Source organism: Balaenoptera borealis (genome assembly GCF_965194805.1).
Source record: "Balaenoptera borealis genome assembly, chromosome: 9".
NCBI classification, from domain to species: Eukaryota; Metazoa; Chordata; class Mammalia; order Artiodactyla; family Balaenopteridae; genus Balaenoptera; species Balaenoptera borealis.
The window spans coordinates 46,712,941-46,733,109 of record NC_138873.1 but is presented as its reverse complement, the minus strand read 5'-3'; the positions used below and the strand labels follow the sequence as shown (position 1 = coordinate 46,733,109).

The 20,169-nt window shown below is 40.3% G+C and overlaps 2 long non-coding RNA genes across 4 annotated transcripts in view; one reads left to right on the top strand and one right to left on the bottom strand.

Annotated features, from left to right (window-relative positions):
• LOC309634623 overlaps positions 1-20,169 on the top strand; it is a 360,017-nt gene that overhangs the window by 86,502 nt on the left and 253,346 nt on the right. The gene's annotated exons all lie outside the window — the stretch shown is intronic.
• LOC309634612 overlaps positions 1-20,169 on the bottom strand; it is a 181,463-nt gene that overhangs the window by 42,074 nt on the left and 119,220 nt on the right. For all 3 annotated transcript variants that reach the window (XR_014248238.1, XR_014248239.1, XR_014248240.1), the window contains exon 4: positions 16,905-16,972. This is a non-coding gene — a long non-coding RNA (uncharacterized lncRNA). The remainder of the gene's footprint in view (positions 1-16,904; positions 16,973-20,169) is intronic.

The window sequence follows — 20,169 nt, the reverse complement described above, 5'->3', positions numbered from 1 at the left end:
ATTACTGAGCCTGCGCGTCTGGAGCCTGTGCTCTGCAACAAGAGAGGCCGCGATAGTGAGAGGCCCGCGCACCGCGATGAAGAGTGGCCCCCGCTCGCCGCAACTAGAGAAAGCCCTGGCACAGAAACGAAGACCCAACACAGCCAAAAATAAATAAATTAATAAATTAATTAAAAAAAAACAACAACGACAACGTACCGATGACTGAGCCGCACCCTGCAGCAATTAAAAATCTGAATGTCTACAGATAGGACCCAGTCCAGACACTATACTTTAAAAAAAAAAAAAAAAATACTAAGTTAAAGAGAACCTCCTGCTCTTACTTAAACCAAAATTACATAGCCAAAATGGAGTAATTTTATGACTAAACGAATTGTCCTTTTTGGAGAGACTGAAAATTTACTTAGCATTTTAGAAAAAAATACAAATTATCTAAAATTATCCCAGTTTCCATAAAAGGGGAAACAAGGCTTATTAAAAGTTTTAAGAAATGATTAACTAAAATCTAGAATTTTAGGAAACTTATCATGTCTGTTAACAGATCCAATACAGCCAATTGAATCAATTAAAATATCAATTCATACTTTAAACAATACAGATTCCAGAAAGAAAGGAGTTGGAGGAGCACACAACTGCTTTTTCTACAAGTCAAACAATAATACAGTTGAAATAACAAAGCAAACCATGTGACACTGCAGTTATTTCAATTACTTAAACATCTGAATCATTCTGGCCACATAGCAGTCTGAATAATATCCTGGTACCTGACATCCGGCTGGCTTTGAAACCTCTGCCTAAATGAAAATGCCTCTACTGATCTTGACTCAAATGATGGATCTGTACCCTTTGACAAAGACAAGCCAATAATCCAAAGCAACTGTGACTGTAACTGATGGCAAGTGTGTTAGTTGCAAAAACATTTTTTGTTGACAAAGGCTGGATGTTATTGAGTTAAAAGACACTGAGTCAGCTCAATGCTATTGTTACTCAAAGATGTACACAGCTATAAATAAAACCATCAATTAACACATATTTGTCAAGCACCTATTATGTTCTCAAAGACCTTGCCCTTATGGAGCCTAAATCTTGTTTCATAAAAATCATATAAAACAATTGGAGAACAACAAGGTAAGACAATGCTCAATAAATTGATGCATACAAGGGGTACTGCAACAATTCAGAGAAGGCTGACAGGTGTGGGCTGTTGTCTTCAGGGAAGTCCACGGACAAGGTGAAACCTGAGGGTGTGGTAGAATTCCCACAGGTGGAAAAAGAAAGGCCTTAGAATCAGGAATGGAAGAGGGAGATACAGGTGAGCATGATAAGTAAAGAGACGCCGAGGAAGGACAAAACTAGTCTGGATAAAGCATAGCCTTCAGTAGAAGAGTTAGACACATAAGCGTAAATATGTGAGGAATTGGGTCTCCACTCTGCTAGTTCATACTTTTAACAATCGACTGAGGTCTAACTTCCAAGAACCAAGCTGCCCTCTCTTTCAGAGAACATTTGTCTCTGAATTGAAACTAACACCAGGACTGACAAGAATTCTTAATGACTTGCTTTGCTGGAGGGATGGGAATGAACAAAAATAATGGAAGGCTTTTTTTATATTAAATTTCTTAGGTGTGATACAGTGTGGTTATATAGGAAAATGTTCTTATGCTTAAGAGATACGTGCTGAAGTATTTAAGGGTGAAGGGTTATGATGTCTTCAACTACTTTCAGATGGTTCAACAAAAAAGTGCCTGTATACAATAGATTTTATTAGTGATTATTAACAATTGATTCATATTAAAATTGATGAACCTCAGGAAAAAGTATATCAGTGCTTATTACACCAGAACTTTTATGTAGATTCAAAAATTCTCAAAAAGTTAAAGTAGAGTCCTCCTTCCTTATGAAAGAAGAGAAAATACTGCAGGTAAGCTTTAGAAATCAAATTATATACATAAAACATAGATAGATGGATAGACAAATAGGTAGATAAAAATAAATAGAATTCTCTTGCTTCCCTTGTACACAATGAGAATATTTCATGTCTTCCTTGAGTTATAGAAGGTTTAAGAAGAAACTCCAGAATATATTTTCCAGAGTACATGTCATTGTTGAGTTCCTATTGTATACTGGACTTTGTTTATACATTAACATAATTATTCTTCTAGATTGCCCTGCAGGATAGGCATTATTATCCCTTTTTTGCAGATAAAGAGACTGAGGGTCAAATAAATTAAATAACCTGCCCAAATTAACACAACTTATGCTGGCAGAACTAGAATTCAAACCAAGATTTCAGTGACTCCCAAGTCCTTGCTTTTCCATTTTGGGTCCTCACCTCCCAGGTTCTAAAAGTGAGGTGAAGGGGCTTCCCTGGTGGCGCAGTGGTTGAGAATCTGCCTGCTAATGCAGGGGACACGGGTTCGAGCCCTGGTCTGGGAAGATCCCACATGCCGCGGAGCAACTGGGCCCGTGAGCCACAACTACTGAGCCTGCGCGTCTGGAGCCTGTGCTCCGCAACAAGAGAGGCCGCGATAGTGAGAGGCCCGCGCACCGCGATGAAGAGTGGCCCCCGCTCGCCGCAACTAGAGAAAGCCCTGGCACAGAAACGAAGACCCAACACAGCCAAAAATAAATAAATAATTAATTAATTAAAAAAAAAAAAAAGTGAGATGAAGGCATTATTTGGCTTCTTAATTACCAAGTGGACTGAATGTTTGTGTCTGCCCCCAAATTCATATGATGAAATCCTAACCCCCAATATGTGACCATAGTAGGAGTGGGGTTTCTTGAAGGTGATTTGGTCATGAGGGCTGAGCCCCCATGAATGGGATTAGTACCCTTTAAAAGGGCCTTCAGAGAGCTTGCTTGTCCCCTTCTGTCACGTGAAGACTCAGTGAGAACTGAAACCAGGAAGCAGGAAGCAGACACTGAATCTGCAAGCACTTTGATCTCGGACTTCCCAGCCTCCAGAACTGTGAGAAATAAATTTCTATTGTTTACAAGGCACCTAGGCAATGGTATTTCTGTTATAGCAGCTCAAACGGACTAAGACACCAAGTTTAACCAGTGACTGGCCTTCAGCAATGTTTGAAGTAGAAAGGGCCTGGAAGGAATAAGATTCTTCAGAAGGATACGTGTCAGTGAAGATGGTGACTGAGGTGGCTGCAAGAAAACATATAGAAGAGAAAAATTCAAGAGTTAACATAAAGAGAAATTAAAATAATTCTATTATACCTAAATCTAACAACAGACTTACAGGATATACAGTATATAATTTGCTCTCAGCAATCGAAGCAGTAACTATACTTGATCTAAAAATAATTATACAGCATGCCACTTGAACGCAGTGACATGGTGCTTGGCATGGAAAAGAAGACAAAAGAAAATCAAGGATTCAGAGATGATCTCAGTAACCTATGTAAAAAACTAGAAGTCAACACAGTAGGAAAAAGAAATCACTGCTGGATAATCTAAATAAGTATTCAATAAAGACTGGTGTCTAGAAGTAATTGAAAAGACGACCTAAGAAGCTGAATCAGCTGGCTGGATAGGCAGACCCAACTTAGAAATCCCTGAGGCGTGACTGCTTGGCTTTAGCTGCCAGCACACACTTTCCAGACCTCTCTACCCTCCTGCAGCAGGACACAGGAGACCTGGCCGGTGTTAAGGAGCTGTTTGCCTTGCGGAGCCCGCTACTGCCTGCTTGCCTCGTGACTCCTAAGCTGACTGCTGGTGTTTACTACAAACAGAAGAATTCCTTCATTCAACTGATTTTTTATGAACACCCACCATATTGTAACCGCAGTGGTAATGTCCAGACCAGCTATATAAGTTGTGGGACCCAGTTCAAAACCTATGAAGCATTTCAAAATGGCGACAATAGAGCATTAAACCATTAAAAGTGCATTGCCTTTCTAAAGCTCTGTGTGACTGCACAGGTTGTATACTCGTGAAGGTGGCCTTGCAGAGGGTCTGTCCCCACAGATCACACAGCTTGCTCTTTGTGAGTTTTTATGGCCTTGTAAAACCCTAGTCCCATGGTCCCTCTTGCATTATACTAAGATCCACAGCCATATCCCTGGCAAGGATTTGCGGTAACCCTTAAATTCAATCCCTTGAGCTCTCTCAGATTCATCTGCTTCTCTGCCACTACCCCAGTTCCAACCCTAATCCTCCCTTCCTGTGTGACTACAACAGCTTTCCCTTTAGTCTCACCCTCCAGTGCATTATCTGCACTACCTGCCAGGAGAATCTTTAAAGAACTAACTTGATCTGATCACCCACCTGCTTAAACTCCTACAAGAGCTTGAGATTGGTCTTATGATGAAATCTAAACTCTAACACTGCTTTCAAGGCCCTGCGTGACCTATCCCACGTGACTCCTAAGGAATATTTCTTGCACAACTCACCTCCCCCAACTCCATGGACCAGCCCTACTGTTTGTTCACCTTTCATACCTCCTGGAATTCTGCATTTTCTGCTTAGACAGCATCTCCTCTAGAAAGCCTATTTTGACCCTCTCTCCCACCCTAATCTCTAAGGTGACCCTGTTATGTGTTCCCATGGTCCTTATCACAAAGCCATACTTGCTTGTTTATGTGTCTGCATCATCAGCTTACAATAAGACCCACAAGGGCAGGAAGTAGGTCTTTCTTAGTCACCTTTAAACTTGAACGTATAGCCCAACTCCTGATAAATAAAAGGCACTTGAAAATGTGTTGAATAAATGAAGTCTTACATCAAAAATCCATTTAATGTACAAATACATTTGTTAAGCCTTTGTGAAAAAGTTATTCTACTAATAAGGAAAAAATAAAAGAGAAAAAATAGTAACTTTTGTGAGCTCATGTGTCCCCAGACAACTCCACCTATGAGCTACGGCTCCACCTGAGGTCACTGGGTTTCAGCTCCAGGTCTTCTTGGTCTGCCCACCATGGAGCCTGAGCTCAGACAATATCCATCAAATTAGTAGCTCATGTATTTGGTTCTTAACCTAATGATTTGAATATTTATCTGATGGCTGATCACATCTACTCAAAACATTTTTCTTCCTAAGTTAACTGTTAATTTGTCAAAGAAACCAGTAGTGTGCTTAAAATACTCTTTTGGAAAAATCACTCAATAATATAGAGTTAAATCATTCATTTATTTCATAAATATTATTAGGCACAGACTATATGCCCAGCCCTACGCTAGAAAATGAAGATAAAGTAATAAACAAGACAGGCACTTTCTTTGCCAGGAGATTGAAAACTTTAAATGAGTTACTAAAAAAACTAAACAAACATTATTAGTATGGTTTTCAACAGCCAAAGCTCCAACTTTCACAAGGGTTAGCCATCAGCTGATTTTCACAATAGATTTATAAAGATTATAACACTGAAACAACATGGTTATCAGGAGAGAAAACATAGCAACTGAAATTGAAGGCTTGGCAGTTGGAATATCTTCATTGAAGATTATGAAAGAAACCATTTAGGCTTGTAATTGGCGATTGCTATATCCAGAATCATTGCCAAATGTCTGGGTAAAGAGATATTTTTGTTTATTTTCCAGCACTTTCTTATAATCCTTCATTTAATCCTCACAGCCACCCTGAGAGGTAGGTAAGGCAAGTATATTATAATACCCATTTTACAGTTTAGGTAATTAAGGCACAGAGGCATTAATTGACTTGCTTTTCTTCACTTTATAAATTAATGGCAGAATAAGAATTGGAACCCCTATCTCTAGTCCATTGCTCTGGACTTTAGGCCAACACAGAAACAAAAATGATTAGGTGAGTTGTACAGGGTCTGGTTTAAGAATACAGCACAGGACTTCCCTGGTGGTATAGTGGTTAAGAATCCGCCTGTCAGAAGACCTCAGACCTCCCAAAAGGCAAGAAACTCCTCACGTACCTGGGTAGGGCAAAAGAAAAAAGAAAAAAACAGAGACAAAAGAATAGGGACGGGACCTGCACCAGTGGGAGGGAGCTGTGAAGGAGGAAAGGTTTCCACACTCTAGGAAGCCCCTTCGTGGGCAGAGACTGCGGGTGGCAGAGGGGGGAAGCTTTGGAGCCAAGGAGGAGAGCGCAGCCACAGGGGTGCAGAGGGCAAAGCGGAGAGATTCCCGCACAGAGGATCGGTGCCGAGCAGCACTCACCAGCCCGAGAGGCTTGTCTGCTCACCCGCTGGGGCAGGCGGGGGCTGGGAGCTGAGGCTCGGGCTTCGGAGGTCGGATCCCAGGGAGAGGACTGGGGTTGGCGGCGTGAAGACAGCCTGAAGGGGCTAGTGCGCCACAGCTAGCCGGGAGGGAGACCGGGAAAAAGTCTGCAGCTGCCGAAGAGGCAAGAGACTTTTTCTTGCCTCTTTGTTTCCTGGTGCGCGAGGAGAGGGGATTCAGAGCGCCGCCTAAACGAGCTCCAGAGACGGGCGCGAGCCGCGGCTATCAGCGCGGACCCCAGAGGCGGGCATGAGATGCTAAGGCTGCTGCTGCCGCCACCAAGAAGCCTGCGTGCAAGCACAGCTCACTCTCCACACCGCCCCTCCAGGGAGCCTGTGCAGCCCGCCACTGCCCGGCTCCCGTGATCCAGGGCAACTTCCCCTGGAGAACGCACGGTGCGCCTCAGGCTGCTGCAACGTCACGCAGGCCTCTGCCGCCGCAGGCTTGCCCCGCATCCGTACCCCTCCCTCCCCCCGGCCTGAGTGAGCCAGAGCCCCCGAAGCAGCTGCTCCTTTAACCCCGTCCTGTGTGAGCAAAGAACAGACGCCCTCAGGCGACCTACACGCAGAGGCGGGGCCAAATCCAAAGCTGACCCCCAGGAGCTGTGCGAACAAAGAAAAGAAAGGGAAATTACTCCCAGCAGCCTCAGGAGCAGCGGATTAAAGCTCCACAAACAACTTGATGTACCTGCATCTGTGGAATACCTGAATAGACAACGAATCATCCCAAATTGAGGAGGTGGACTTTGGGAGCAAAGATTTTTTTTTTTTTCCCTTTTTCTCCTTTTGTGAGTGTGTATGTGTATGCTTCTGTGTGTGATTTTGTCTGTATAGCTTTGCTTTTACCATTTGTCCTAGGGTTCTGTCCGTCCATTTTTTGTTTTTTTTTTTTTTACTGTTTAAAATTTTTTCTTAATAATTATTTTTTATTTTTTATTTTAATAATTTTATTTTATTTTATCTTCTTTCTTTCTTTCTTTCTTTCTTTCTTTCTTTCTTTCTTTCTATTTTTTCTCGCTTTTATTCTGAGCCATGTGGATGAAAGGCTCTTGGTGCTCCAGCCAGGCATCAGGGCTGTGCCTCTGAGGTGGGAGAGCCAACTTCAGGACACTGGTCCACAAGAGACCTCCCAGGTCCACGTAATATCAAACGGCAAAAATCTCCCAAATATCTCCATCTCAACGTCAAGACCCACCTTCACTCAACGACCAGCAAGCTACAGTGCTGGACACCCTATGCCAAACAACTAGCAAGACAGGAACACAACCCCATCCATTAGCAGAGACGCTGCCTAAAATCATAATAAGGCCACAGACACCCCAAAGCACACCACCAGACGTGGACCTGCCCACCAGAAAGACAAGATCCAGCCTCATCCGCCAGAACACAGGCACTAGTCCCCTCCAACAGGAAGCCTACACAACCCACTGAACCAACCTTAGCCACTGGGGGCAGACACCAAAAACAATGGGTACTACGAATCTGCAGCTTGCGAAAAGGAGACCCCAAACACAGTAAGTTAAGCAAAATGAGAAGACAGAAAAAAACACAGAAGATGAAGGAGCAAGGTAAAAACCCACCAGACCTAACAAATGAAGAGGAAACAGGCAGTCTACCTGAAAAAGAATTCAGAATAATGATAGTAAAGATGATCTAAAATCTTGGAAATAGAATAGAGAAAATACAAGAAACGTTTAACAAGGACCTAGAAGAACTAAAGAGCAAACAAACAGTGATGAACAACACAATAAATGAAATTAAAAATTCTCTAGAAGGAATCAATAGCAGAATAACTGAGGCAGAAGAATGGGTAAGTGACCTGGAAGATAAAATAGTGGAAATAACTACTGCAGAGCAGAATAAAGAAAAAAGAATGAAAAGAACTGAGGACAGACAGTCTCAGAGACCTCTGGGACAACATTAAACACACCAACATTCGAATTATAGGGGTCCTAGAAGAAGAGAAAAAGAAAGGGACTGAGAAAATATTTGAAGAGATTATAGTTGAAAACTTCCCTAATATGGGAAAGGAAATAGTTAATCAAGTCCAGGAAGCACAGAGAGTCCCATACAGGATAAATCCAAGGAGAAACACGCCAAGACACATATTAATCAAACTATCAAAAATTAAATACAAAGAAAACATATTAAAAGCAGCAAGGGAAAAACAACAAATAACACACAAGGGAATCCCCATAAGGTTAACAGCTGATCTTTCAGCAGAAACTCTGCAAGTCAGAAGGGAGTGGCAGGACATATTTAAAGTGATGAAGGAGAAAAACCTACAAGCAAGATTACTCTACCTAGCAAGGATTTCATTCAGATTTGATGGAGAAATTAAAAGCTTTACAGACAAGCAAAAGCTAAGAGAATTCAGCACCACCAAAGCAGCTTAACAGCAAATGCTAAAGGAACTTCTCTAGGCAGGAAACCCAAGAGAAGGAAAAGACCTACAATAACAAACCCAAAACAATTAAGAAAATGGGAATAGGAACATACATATCGATAACAACCTTAAATGTAAATGGATTAAATGCTCCAACCAAAAGACATAGACTGGCTGAATGGATACAGAAACAAGACCCTTATATATGCTCTCTATAAGAGACCCACTTCAGACCTAGGGACACATACAGACTGAAAGTGAGGGGATGGAAAAAGATATTCCAGGCAAATGGAAATCAAAAGAAAGTTGGAGTAGCAATTCTCACATCAGACAAAATAGACTTTAAAACAAAGACTATTACAAGAGACAAAGAAGGACACTACATAATGATCAAGGGATTGACCCAAGAAAAAGATATAACAATTGTAAATATTTATGCACCCAACATAGGAGCACCTCAATACATATGGCAAATACTAACAGCCATAAAAGGGGAAATCGACAGTAACACAATCATAGTAGGGGACTTTAACACCCCACTTTCACCAATGGACAGATCATCCAAAATGAAAATAAATACGGAAACACAAGCTTTAAATGATACATTAAACAAGATGGACTTAATTGATATTTATAGGACATTCCATCCAAAAACAACAGAATACACATTCTTCTCAAGTGCTCATGGAACATTCTCCAGGATAGATCATATCTTGGGTCACAAATCAAGCTTTGGTAAATTTAAGAAAATTGAAATCGTATCAAGTATCTTTTCCGACCACAACGCTATGAGACTAGATATCAATTACAGGAAAAAATTTGTAAAAAATACAAGCACATGGAGGCTAAACAATACACTACTTAATAACTAAGAGATCACTGAAGAAATCAAAGAGGAAATAAAAAAATACCTAGAAACAAATGACAATGAAAACACGACGACTCAAAACCTATGGGATGCAGCAGAAGCAGTTCTAAGAGGGAAATCTATAGCAATACAATCCTACCTTAAGAAACAGGAAACATCTCAAATAAACAACCTAACCTTACACCTAAAGCAATTAGAGAAAGAAGAACAAAAAAAACCCAAAGTTAACAGAAAGAAAGAAATCATAAAGATCAGATCAGAAATAAATGAAAAAGAAATGAAGGAAATGATAGCAAAGATCAACAAAACTAAAAGCTGGTTCTTTGAGAAGATAAACAAAATTGATAAACCATTAGCCAGACTCATCAAGAAAAAAAAGAGCGAAGACTCAAATCAATAGAATTAGAAATGAAAAAGGAGAAGTAACAACGGACACTGAAGAAATACAAAGGATCATGAGAGATTACTAAAAGCAACTCTTTGCCAATAAAATGGACAACCTGGAAGAAATGGAAAAATTCTTAGAAATGCACAACCACCTGAGACTGAACCAGGAAGAAATGGAAAATATGAACAGACCAATCACAAGCAATGAAATTGAAACTGCTATTAAAAATCTTCCAACAAACAAAAGCCCAGGACCAGATGGCTTCACAGGCGAATTCTATCAAACATTTGGAGAAGAGCTAACACCTACGCTTCTCAAACTCTTCCAAAGTACAGAAGAGGGAGGAACACTCCCAAACTCATTCTAAGAGGCCACCATTACCCTCATACCAAAACCAGACAAAGGTGTCACAAAGAAAGAAAACTACATGCCAATATCACTGATGAACATAGATGCAAAAATCCTCAACAAAATACTAGCAAACGGAACCCAACAGCACATTAAAAGGATCATACACCATGATCAAGTGGGGTTTATCCCAGGAATGCAAGGATTCTTCAATATACGCAAATCAATCAATGTGATACACCATATTAACAAATTGAAGGAGAAAAACCATATGATCATCTCAATCGATGCAGAGAAAGCTTTCGACAAAATTCAACACCCATTTATGATAAAAACCGTGCAGAAAGTAGGCATACAGGGAACTTTCCTCAACATAATAAAGGCCATATATGACAAACCCACAGACAACATCATCCTCAGTGGTGAAAAACTGAAACCATTTCCACTAAGATCAGGAACAAGACAAGGTTGTCCACTCTCACCACTATTATTCAACATAGTTTTGGAAGTTTTAGCCACAGCAATCAGAGAAGAAAAAGAAACAAAAGGAATCCAAATCGGAAAAGAAGTAAAGCTGTCACTGTTTGCAGATGACATGATACTATACATAGAGAATCCTAAAGATGCCACCAGAAAACTACTAGAGCTAATCAATGAATTTGGTAAAGTAGCAGGATACAAAATTAATGCACAGAAATCTCTAGCATTCCTATACACTAATGATGAAAAATCTGAAAGTGAAATTAAGAAAACACTCCCATTTACCATTGCAACAAAAAGAATAAAATATCTAGGAATAAACCTACCTAAGGAGACAAAAGACCTGTAGGCAGAAAATTATAAGACACTGATGAAAGAAATTAAAGATGATACAAATAGATGGAGAGATATACCATGTTCTTGGATTGGAAGAATCAACATTGTGAAAATGACTCTACTACCCAAAGCAATCTACAGATTCAATGCAATCCCTATCAAACTACCACTGGCATTTTTCACAGAACTAGAACAGAAAATTTCACAATTTGTATGGAAACGCAAAAGACCCCGAATAGCCAAAGCAATCTTGAGAAAGAAAAATGGAGCTGGAGGAATCAGGCTCCCTGACTTCAGACTATACTACAAAGCTACAGTAATCAAGGCAGTATGGTACTGGAACAAAAACAGAAATTTAGATCAATGGAACAGGATAGAAAGCCCAGAGATAAACCCACGCACATATGGTCACCTTATTGTTGATAAAGGAGGCAAGAATATACAGTGGAGAAAAGACAGCCTCTTCAATAAGTGGTGCTGGGAAAAGTGGACAGGTACGTGTAAAAGTATGAAATTAGAACACTCCCTAACACCATACACAAAAATAAACTCAAAATGGATTAAAGACCTAAATGTAAGGCCAGACACTGTCAAACTCTTAGAGGAAAACATAGCCAGAACGCTCTATGACATAAATCACAGCAAGATCCTTTTTGACCCACCTCCTACAGAAATGGAAATAAGAACACAAATAAACAAATGGGACGTAATGAAACTTAAAAGCTTTTGTACAGCAAAGGAAACCATAAACAAGACAAAAAGACAACACTCAGAATGGGAGAAAATATTTGCAAATGAAGCAACTGACAAAGGTTTAATCTCCAAAATTTACAAGCAGCTCATGCAGCTCAATAACAAAAAAACAAACAACCCAATCCAAAAATGGGCAGAAGACCTAAACAGACATTTCTCCAAAGAAGATATACAGATTGCCAACAAACACATGAAAGAATGCTCAACATCATTAATCATTCGAGAAATGCAAATCAAAACTGTAATGAGATATCATCTCACACCGGTCAGAATGGCCATCATCAAAAAATCTAGAAACAATAAATGCTGGAGAGGGTGTGGAGAAAAGGGAACCCTCTTGCACTATTGGTGGGAATGTATATTGATACAGCCACTACAGAGATCAGTATGGAGGTTCCTTAAAAAACTAAAAATAGAACTACCATACAACCCAGCAATCCCACTACTGGGCATATACCCTGAGAAAACCATAATTCAAAAAGGGTCATGTACCAAAATGTTCACTGCAGCTCTATTTACCATAGCCAGGACATGAAAGCAACCTAAGTGTCCATCAACAGATGAATGCATAAAGAAGATGTGGCACATACATACAATGGAATATTACTCAGCCATAACAAGAAACGAAATTGAGTTATTTGTAGTGAGGTGGATGGACCTAGAGTCTGTCACACAGAGTGAAGTAAGTCAGAAAGAGAAAAACAAATACCTAACATGCTAGCATGCTAACACATATATATGGAATCTAAGAAAAAAAAAAAAAGGCCATGAAGAACCTAGGGGCAAGAAGGGAATAAAGACACAGACCTACTAGAGAATGGACTTGAGGATATGGGGAAGGGGAGGGGTAAGCTGTGACAAAGTGAGAGAGTGGCATGGACATATATACACTACCAAACGTAAAATAGATAGCTAGTGGGAAGCAGCCGCATAGCACAGGGAGATCAGCTTGGTGCTTTGCGACCACCTAGAGGGGTGGGATAGGGAGGGTGGGAGGGAGGGAGACGCAAGAGGGAAGAGATATGGGAACATATGTATATGTTTAACTGATTCACTTTGTTATAAAGCAGAAACTAACACACCATTGTAAAGCAATTATACTCCAATAAAGATGTTAAAAAAAAAAAATAGAATCCACCTGCCAATGCAGGGGACATGGGTTCGAGCTCTGGTCCGGGAAGATCCCACATGCCAGGGAGCAGCTAAGCCCGTGCACCACAACTACGGAGCCTGCACTCTAGAGCCCACGAGCCACAACTACTGAACCCACACGCTGCAACTTCTGAAGCCCACGTGCCCTAGAGCCTGTGCTCCACAACAAGAGAAGCCACCACAATGAGAAGCCCGCGCACCACAACGAAGAGTAGCCCCGCTCGCCACAAGTAGAGAAAGCCCACACGCAGCAACGAAGACCCAACACAGCCAAAGAAAGAAAGAAAGAAAGAAAGAAAGAAAGAAAGAAAGAAAGAAAGAAAGAAAGAAAGAATACAGCACAGTGTTCTCATATGCCATGACCCTGACTCATACGTCTTTTACAAAGCTATAGACAATGCAGCTGGGCAAATGTAGCTACTGTGTTGATCCACAATAAATGATCTCTTCCAATTCTTTGTTTAGTTTTATTACAGATTCTAATTACTGCCATTAGAGGAAATGCATTTATCCTGGAAACAGTTTTATAAAGTTTATTAAAGTACTTATGATAGAACATCTGTGATCTCTTTGGGATTATTTATTATTCCCAGTGTTATGCATGATTCTTTCATTATGAATGCTTGTCTAGGTTTCCACGTCATTAGAGAAGTTTGAAGACTTCTCTGTTCAATGATATAGTTACAAAGAATGGTCCAACATATATGACATGGTAGATTTTGCTTCCCTCAGAAGTAGAGCATGCTGCCAACATGCCCACCCCACCCCCCACCCCACCCCCCGCCCATTCATTCTGGAATCCTCAGGAGACAACTGCCGTTATGCCAGGAACAGTGTCAGGATTTGTGAGAAGCATACTGCTAAGTTTGACATTGGTCCCAGAGGAGTTCACAGATGGTTAAAGAAGCCTTGACATGAAGCAGGCACCTGTGAAGATATCACTAACTCCTTCAACAGACATTTCTGTGGGCCTACTGTATGCCTGCTCATTGCTAAGTGCTGAGGATAAAAACGATGGAGACACTGTCCCTGTACTTTAGGAGAAACAAAGCTAAAAGCTTTTCAACTGGAATTTACAAGCAGTTCTGCTTTTGTGACATTATTTCATTTAGTTCTTATAACCACTGTGAAGTATTATCCCATTTCATTGAGAGAAACCGGAGGTTCAGAAAAGATGTCACTTTCCCAGGATCACAAAAGTGATCATAAAAAAGTGGCCAGGTCAAGACTCAAACACAGATCTTCAGATCCAGAGTCTCTCCAAAATTCTCTCCATAGTTGTGTTAAGAGGCTTATTCTAATAATTATGCCTCAATGATATTTTCTTTATGTGAGGAAATCATTTCAGATGAAAACAGATTATTGATTTAGGAGAGTTATCTTCTGCTAGAAAGACAACAAAAAGCAGAGAGAGATTCAGCACTCAAGTATGTGAAATTGAGGGAGAGTGGGAAATGAATCAGGGTACAAAAGTAGCCGAAAACAACCCGCTTAGGGAAAAGGTGCGGGGAACACATATTTTAAATGCTTTTCCCTTAATTTACAATCATGTCTCCTGCAGGACCCAGTGGGAAACAGTATATTAAAAGAACTGTGCTAAATTTTGGTCATAAAATGTTCTCATTTTATTGTTTCTCTCACATGAGACCCTTCCTTTAAAAACCCCAATAATTGTAGCCTGGCAGGTGACTCTGGAAATACAAGCGAGAAACAAGCAAACATTTGGTTCTCAAGAATCAAGAGCATTTCTTATTTATCAATATCCGTTTCCTCTTTCTATATTTAGTCACTGATATTTAAAACAGTTTAAAAAAATGAATGACTAATGTAAAAACAGTTTTTCAGAAAAAAAAAAGAAAAAATCTAATGCTGCTTGAAACACACACAAGTCCCGGAAACTTATTGTTGACTATCCGTTTTCTTTTGCCTTTTTCCATATGCACCTAGCTGAGCACTAAGTCAGTCAAGACAAGCACCTCAATCAAGCGTCTTCAATTAGGTTGAAGCAAACTTAATTTATTCCCAAGAATGGAATTAAACACCATTAAGTAAAATCAGTAGCATCTGAATTTCACATTATCATCTGTATCATGCTATTCTATATAATTACTGCCATTTGTCCAAAGTACTCAACTACGTTTTCAAACAACATATGCTTGATACACTTTGATTAAATACTGGTGACCTATCATGCTCATTCCTGCACATGGAGGAAATTAGAGTATATACCAAACTGCATGGTTTCTCCAAAAGAGTTTAGGCAAACTAGGGTGGCTCACTCCATCAGGAAAGTGGACACTGGATCTCTAAGGAGAAAACAGCTTTATCCTGGGGCAATGTTTCCTCTAGGACTCCATATTTGCCATTCTTCCACCGCAAATTAGAGACAGGAATTGAGTCAGAGCCTACGTCAGCAGCACCCAATCAGAACCAACCTTCTGGTTAGCAGTCCAAAACAATTACAAATTCTAAACTCATCAGCACCCTCTTCTTAAACATCAACAATGTTTCATCTGATTTTCCACTCTCTATCTTACTAGCCTGGATCAGAAGAGATGACCAGAGACTACAGAAATGGAAAGCTTGCTTTTCTCCTGAGATCTCTGTTGGGTTTAGCAGCTTGATGGTTCTCTCCTCTGTCAAAGCCAGGCCTGAGGGCTGAGTACCTGGAAAGTGCTGGATGCTCTAGGTACACCTTCTTCCTCAATCCTCCAGAAAATCAGTAAGACCATCACCAGTATCTCTATGTTACAGATGTAACAAATGAGGCTCAAAGGGGTTAGAGGATTGCCTTAGGGTCATACAGCCTGTCTGGTCTCAAAGCCTCTGACCTTTCCATTATTCCATGCTACCTTTTGGTGATTTTGCTCCATGGGTCAGGGAATCTCTCCATATGCGCTATTCTGTCCTCCTTTAACCTTATTTCTCAGTTCTGCTTTCCCCCGTTTCCATCATGTTACCTCACAGCAGAATTCTGCTTGTAGAACTGACAACAACACTTTGGAATTGACACCCTAGTTCAACTGTTTACTTAGTTTTCTCTATCAATTTCTGCTTTACACACTATACTTTAGAAGCTCCCGGGGTTTCAGTCCTGTACCCAGGTCAAGCCCCTAGGACATAAGGCTTATGTCTGGAACAGAGTTTGGATGAGTATATGGTCATCTACTCTCCCATCCTCATCTTCAAGCATTATGATGAAAGTCTTGCAATAGGAAAGAGACAGGAGAGATGTAAGTGCAAAGCGAAGGAGAACAGTGAAAAAGTCTGTCCTTAAAATGCCAATTCTCACTCAAAATGGGTCCTCTGTTATTTGTCATCCTGTGAAACTCAGTGTCATCTGTAAAGTTGGGCTCAAAGTCAGCAGGAGGCTAAGGTCAGATCCTAGCACCTACAAACAAGCTACACACCAGGGCACATTTGAAAACAAACAAAACTTTTGGACCAAAATCACACAACCCTGCAGCAAAGTTGTGCCTCAGGAGCACATGGTCCACTAACAAGAGAGACAATTTATCCACTGCTTACTATGTGCTGAGAACCATGGAGAGAATTTTGCTGACATTTTCTAATTTTCTAATTAACTCTGTGAGGTGGGCATTATTGTACTCATTTTACAGACAATGGAACTGATGCAAGAGAGGGGTTCAATATCACAAATCTCGTAAGCACCAAGACTAGTTTTTTAACCCAGGTATACTGATTTCAAACAGCACATTCTTAGCCATTATGCCATTTTATTCCTCCAACCCACTCTACAGAGCTAACACATTTCAATCAAAATGTTTACCCAGTCTTTAAAATAACTGCATTCAATACACTTTGGGTAAATACAAAGAACCTTAGTCATTTTTCTTAACATTGCCTCATTGATCGGCTTAGGATTTCATCATCTGATTCAATGGTTGCAAATACTACATCATCTCAGACTAAGGACAGGACTTCACATTTATTCAGCAAACACTTGAGTTGACTACTATGTGTCTGCCTTACCTAGAGCTTGGCTCTGAGGATCCGGTTGTGAAATAATCACAATCTATTGCTCCCGAGGTGCTCACAACCTAGTAGAGAAGACAAATGTGCAAAGAGATGGTTATTATTCAGTGTGGTGACTACCTCTGAGCTACACCCAGTGTGCTGCTGAAAAGAGGTAGCAGCTACCTCTGCAGAGGCAGATCTGAACGGGTTTGCTAGAGAGCTAAGGTTTTAAAGATGAACTCTGCTTCACCCAAGAGGCAGAGAAAAGGGCAGTTCATGTAGCAATCTCAGCAGGACCAAAGGTGTGGACGTGAGAAAGGAGGTAGTATGTTTAGGGTCTCCTATCTTCCAGTCTGTGTTTTAGCATCTATTATCTAGAACAACAATAAACACGGATATGGCTACACGCAGCAAGTATTTCCAACTGCACTGTGTGCTTTGGCTCAAAATATTGTTCCCCATCTGTTTTATTTGTCTAGTGCACACAAAAGACATAAAAGATAAGGTGGGAACTTGCCCAGGTGAGGTCATTAACTAACCAAACAAGGCCTCATCTAGAAGCCTCCCTTCTATACGGAAGAAATAGGGATCTGAAACAAAGGTTTAATGAAAGAAAGAAAAAAAAGTGGGGGAAAAGGAGGTAAAGAAGTGATTGCTCAGCTAAAACCTAACAACAACTCAGGTGAAACAATTAATTTTATCTCAGTATCTTCTGTTGTCAGTCACAGCACGAATAAAACTGTCTTAGAAATCACCATATATACATTTATTATTATAAATAACAATATGAAACAGTCTGTAAACCAACAAACTATGAGTAAAACTTTGTAATCCATTTCTTTTCTTTCTCCTCACTGATCATACACAATAGGGAAGTGGTTCATATTGGATTGTCTTTGTTAAAAGAAATCATAACATTAGTCCAAAATGTCTAATGAGAACTGCATATATTAGTTAAGGACCAGAAATTAGACTATAATTGATTTAGATCCAGCAGTTACATGAATAAAAATTGAAATGAATAAAATGTGATTCTTTTTCTACTTTGTTTTTGACTCTTAGAAGGGGCGTAGAAGAGCATGGCGTTTGGAAATTAAATCTTAGTTCTGCCACTGCAGAAGCCTGTAAGCTTGCGCAAGTCACTTCACCTCTCTAAGCAGATTTCTTCATCTCTAAATAGGGTTAATAATAATATCCACAAGTACAGTTGATAAATCAGACAAGGCCACAGCCCTAGAGCCCACTGGTGAGCCTAGACTCTGGACTCTACTGAGAAACAACCCTGACATTAATTTAGTTCAATCTTTTGTCAGGAACATGGTGGCAAGTGTTAACACAGAGACATGTATGGGGTGTTAAAGGGATTTGGAGTCTGGGCACTTAACTCAGAGAGGAAGGCAAAAGTTAGGCAAATAGAAAAGGGTGAACAGGTATTGAAACCAACCTGTGAAAAGAATGCCTGCCAGTCTGGCCCATTCTGAAGACTTCAAGTCATTCATTCATCCATCCATCCAATCATTCATTCATTCATTCAATTTTTACTTCATTACAATGAATTACTCAACATTCCATTCATTCAAGATACACATATTGAGACATAGCATGTATAAGGTATATAGTATATCCAAGAGATAAGAATATCTTATAAGAAGCCCGAGGGGCTTCCAGCCTACACATATTGAGACATAGCATGTATAAGGTATATATTATATCCAAGAGATAAGAATATCTTATAAGAAGCCCGAGGGGCTTCCAGGCTACTAGGGAAACTGGAAATGAAATCAATGAGGAAAAAATGATGTAATCCCTGCTATGGCCATGCTATGCACATGGCGGTGGAAACCACAGTGGAAGGAAGGGCACTTAAACCAGGCTGGCTCGTCAGGATGTCTTCCTAGAGGAGAAAAAGCCTGAGCTGACTTTAAGGGAAGTCTGGGGGTTAACCAGATGAATCAGAGGAGAATGGGCAGAGTCTAAGGCATGAGAACCACACATGGGAAGCTAAAGACAGTCGGAGACTTTCAAGAAAATCCAGGTGTGATTTGTGGTGGGGAGTAGCAGGAGTTAACTCTGAAGAGATAGTGGAAAGCGGGTCAGGAAGCTCTCCACCCACCATGCTGTGGAGGCAGACTTGACTGTGAACTCTCCAGGGAGCCACTGAAGAATTTAAATTGGGTCCAGACAAGATTAGATTTGCATTTTAAAACTTTATTTTAGCTGTAAGTGGATCAGGGAAACTGTGACAATGATCCAGTCAATAAATAAGGAAACCATGAGACTAGATGGAGGTAATGAATCTTAGAAAATTTTAGAAGGTTAAATCAATAGCACTTCGTGAACAGTTGTATCATGGAGTTTAATTATAGGGAGAAAAGGGTCCAAGATGACTTCTAGCTAAAGAAATTAGGAACAAATTAAGAAGAGCCTAACACTTAATAAAGGTTTTCTATGTACTAGGCATTGTGCTAGTTGTACATATCCTTGACCTTATTTAATCTTCATAATAACCTTATGACATAATTGTTACCACCTCGACCTCAGATGAAGAAGCTTAGAGTCAGAGATGTAATTTTCACAAGAGCACCCAAAATGGCAAAGACAAATCTTGGATCCAGATGTGTCTAACTGTCTTATCTATCAGACAACAATATCATACCATCCATACCATCTTGGGTGGATGGGTCCTCTCACTAAATAAGACAGCAGATCTTGAAGAGCAGGTTTGAGAGGCAACCCAATATAGAAGCGTTGAAGAAAGAGGACTATCCATGGGGTTAAGAGGTAAACAAACACTGAATGTTAACAGAGGAGCCCAGGGGATGGAGTGAGTCACAATGTTGACAGCTTGTGAACAGACAAGATACTGATTGACAAGTGTTTATTGAATTTGGTGACAAGAATTTCGATGGTTGGTAACCTTGAAAAGAACAATTTGGGGGCAGTTGTAGGAACAAAACCATATTGTGTGGTTTGAAAAATGGCAATCTACAAAAAAACTAAATTCAACTTGAAACTCTTAAGTGCTGAGGGGATGAAAAAGAATGAGCTATTGTTAAGGTGTCAGCCTCATCAGGGAAGCCTCCCTGTTGGACTAGGGTGGCAAGCACAGATTTATTGCATCTTGACCCCTGAATAAGGTGTTGATATTAATCTTAAAGGAAATGTGGGAAGGTTGCTTGTTTTGTACAGCTGAGGAATGCCAAATACACTAGACATATGGATTTATCCCAAGGATTCATCACCAAATGTAGCCCCAAAATCTTCCCCTTCAACTCTTACA